Genomic DNA, 4,361 nt, shown 5'->3' with positions numbered 1-4,361 from the left:
TAAATATTAAATCACCATTATGTTATAAGTTATAACTTAATAAATATGTAGTATTAAGTTTTATATTTTTTAATGGAATATAAAATTTTTGATCAACATTCATAAAAAATATACCTATAACTATCATACAATATGTTTAAATATTTTAAAAATCTCATATTGTAAAGAAAAATTATGATTTAAGTCATACTGAAATATTTCATCAATTTCATGTTTCTACAGATAATATTTATTCAAAAATAATAAAACAAAATGAATTTTTTTAGGATAAAAGTTGCAATAACATATAATTATGTCCTTTTCTGACTAAAGCAGTGAACAATTAAAAATGTATAATAATAGGTTTACATGATAGTTAAATTTAGAATTAGAATATAGAATATTATAGTAAATAAGACTTGTTATAAAACAGACTTAAAAATATTCATATAGATGTATCCACTTGCAGATAATATTAGAGATAAGTACTGGAAGAGGTATTGAAATATATTTAAATATTTTATGTTGTTAAAATTGGAGCTTTAATTACTCATAAAAAATGTAATAAAGCTGTCCATTTTACAGTACAATTGTATGTATACTATATAGTCACACAAATGCTATATTATAATCTATTACTGAAAATTTATATGTGCATAGTATAAACAAACTATGCTATCTACTCAGACTGTACCCATCAACTAGATCTCTGCAATAGTATTCTCCCAGTGGATATGGGCATATGTAACGAGTGGTGAATGTAGTAGTTCATTATAGTATTTGGTATTTTCAAATAATAAAAAAATCTTCCAAATATTTAAAATACATTGAGAATGTTCTTAATTGATATTAAACTATTAACATATTATTATTAAACCTATTTTTTACTCCTTGGTTCTGCTAATAAATGGTAAGCATCCAGTTAAATTAAGATAAATAAATTTACCATAAAACTAGATCCATATATATATATATATGTGTGTGTGTCTGTGTGTGTATATGAATGTGTGTGTGTGTATACTTACATACAAATTTACTTGTATATATGAGAAAGTAGTAATCTAGAATGTGTATAATATATTTATTTGAGAAATAAGTGCCATACATAAATGATTAATTTTATATGATTAAAAATAGTGGGAATCGGACATTTCTGCACGGCAGTTTCGACACGGCTGTTTCGGCGCGAAGATGTATCGGCGCTGGAAATTTCGGCGCGTCGTTTTTTTTTTTAAATTAACTATTACTATCACTATTATGAAAAATAATCTTAATAAAATCGTCAATAGTATAATCCTACCAAATATAGCTGTTATCGTATAACGTAAAAACCGATTATATAGGTAAGATAAAGGTGTAGATTATTAACCCACATAAAATCTAAAAATACAAAACAAATAATAATATATCATTATTTGAATATTACAATACATTTTAAAAATACAAAATAAATAAATAGTATATTAATAATTCATCATTATTCCAATATTATAATAAATTTTAAAAATACAAAATAAATAATATAATAATAAAGTTTTATTTGTTTAATAATACATGATTACATGGTTAAAATATAAATTATGATAACGATTCCCTTTAAATAGTCAATGTGAGGTTTAATGCACCAACTTGCTTTTTAAAATTTTTCGACAAATGAAATAAACAACCATATATTTTAACATTGGGAAATGCTTTTTTTATTGATTTTATGACCGCTTGTTCAAAATCGCATGAAATTGATTTAGGATTTACAGCTGGTCTTAAATTTTTCAACATTAAAAACATATGATCATATGTTACTGATTGTTTATCGGGGAGTAAAATATAAACCATAGGCAGTATACCATGTAAATATTCAGCTAATATTACATATACTTGACTAAATAATGGAGGTGTAACTTTAAATGTACCATCCATGTACCAAACGCTCGAATTTTCCAAAATATCAAGGCTCTTAGATCGAGAAAAAATTAATATTCTATTAGAACCTGGACCACTATCACTTTGTAAAAATATTTCCTCATTACCGTTTGATGGAGAATACATAGTATAATTATACGCGGGTGGGACGTCTAGTGTAGTTAGGTCGACTGGATTATGTGGTGCCATTTGGATTTCTTGACGTTTTCGGCGAATCGTTTTTTTTTTTAAAGTTGAATTATTTGGCAAAGTGGCCTGAATTCAAACAACAAAGAATATCTTTTTAAATAAATTAATAAAAATATATATATGTATAATATAATATTTTTTTTTTATTAGCTTTTATATGCTAAACTACATTATCGTTCCTAAAATTAAATTAACGGGCCTAGTAAAAACAAAAAGCTGTCTGAAATTTGTACTTACTTTAGCTGCTTTGGATAAAGGTCCAACACATTCGTTTATTACAACTGATGTAGGTTCCATTGTTTGAAGTGCACGTGTCTTAATTTTTGTAATTGCAGCCTCTACTTCTATTTTAGCCGCTTCAGAATCATGAGTGTGGTCGTTAATTTTTTTTTGTATAATATAATCATCGATTCCTGTATGAATTCGACAATTACATATATCTTTAATGCGACACCTCCAAAATCGCTTTGTACGGTTAAAATTAAATTTGTCGAAAATATACATGAAACCGGTCTTGTACAAAAATTTCACGTCCGCGGTTCGATAATAAATTAGACATTTTAACTAAGTATAAATTTTTGTGCAGCAATGATGACAGGTCCAGAACTGATTGCTTTACAGTTCATACACTACACGTATACATAATCGTCACTTTATCTTAACTGCTGTGGGTTAATAACCTATACTTTTATCTTACCTATATAGACATATAGTCGGTTCTTACGTTACACGATAACAGCTATATTTGGTAGGATTGCACTATTGACGATTTTATTAAGATAATTTTTCATAATAGTAATAGTTAATTTAAAAAAAAAATGCCGCGCCGAAACAGCCGTGCCGAAACGGCCGAGCCGAAATGTCCTAGACCCAAAATAGTAAATATATATTATATATTATGTCCCCTCCCTAATTTACCATTACTACACCATTATTAAACCAATACATTCTCCACTCTATAAAAATTTTAAAAATTGATTAATAAAATAAAAAGCTAAACTGAGATTTTCTTCTGTTGTAGTATAAACTATAAAGAAATGATTAACATTTTTTACACATTATGTTTTTGTAAACAAGCATTATGCTATTATAAAATGCATAATTTAATATTGTTTTATGTAAATTGTCTTTATGTTGTTATGGGCTATGAGATATCTGTAAGATATCTACGAGATTACAAGGCCAAGTTAGTATGACCATGCCTCCTGTCAAGGGCAATGCGGTTGCTCCTATGACCACATTGTGTCGGAATAGTAAGCTCACCAATAATTATAGTACATTAATGATACATTTGAGATGTTATTGCACATTTTCAAATTCGTGTCCGAATTTGCAACAACAACCACAAGGACACCTGGTTTCACCCAAAAGGCGACCGCACGACGTAAACAAGAGACGCACCACGATATATAAGGGAGCTCGAAGACCAGCAACGACAGATGTACCAAAGCTATCAACAACTGAGCACTTTCACGTCACTCAACCACTTATTTTATTTGTTACATGTATTTTGTTTATATGCAATAAAGACATATTTCGTTATTAAGTTTAACTTTCATTCAAATTAACCATTTGGATTCAAATCTGATACTGGCACGCAACATTATTTATTCATTTTTATATTTTGTTGGAAGTAATATCTTATTCTGATGGAAAATTTTTCAAATGCGTGAGATGAATAAATAATTTTTATTATCAAAATAAAAACTAAAACAGCATACTTACACATAAGAAAATTTATACAGAGGATTTTCAATTTTTTAAAGTCTTCTATCATGGCACATGTGTGAATTGATCAGAAAAAGTGGCCTAGCATAATTAAGAACTCTAGTTTTGACTATTTATGTATAATATATTACTATTCAATATATTTTGAAAAGTTTTCATGCAATATTTAAACTTATTTAATAAATACAATACAGTCCATTGTTAAAATAATCTAATAAATTCGAAAATTGATATTTAATGATATTTCAGTGTTTTTAATATTTTGTATCTTTAAAAGTAGTGCTGTAGTATACCCAAAAAATAATTAAATAAATAATTATTTCAATAATTTCATAGAAACTATTCACTTGATGATAATTTTAAAATAGATAAAACTGGTTAATTTTTTTAATGTATACCTTTAAAAGCAACTATTTTTAAAAAACCATTTTAGTTCAAGCCTAAAACATATTAACGATTTCTCCTCTCAACTTAGTTACCAAATGTTGACTTGATTAATTATTATTTTTATTATAATACTAAAAACATATATATTAATAAAGTAA

Source organism: Aphis gossypii, chromosome 2 (assembly GCF_020184175.1).
Source record: "Aphis gossypii isolate Hap1 chromosome 2, ASM2018417v2, whole genome shotgun sequence".
NCBI lineage: Eukaryota > Metazoa > Arthropoda > Insecta > Hemiptera > Aphididae > Aphis > Aphis gossypii.
This window is presented reverse-complemented; position numbering follows the sequence as displayed.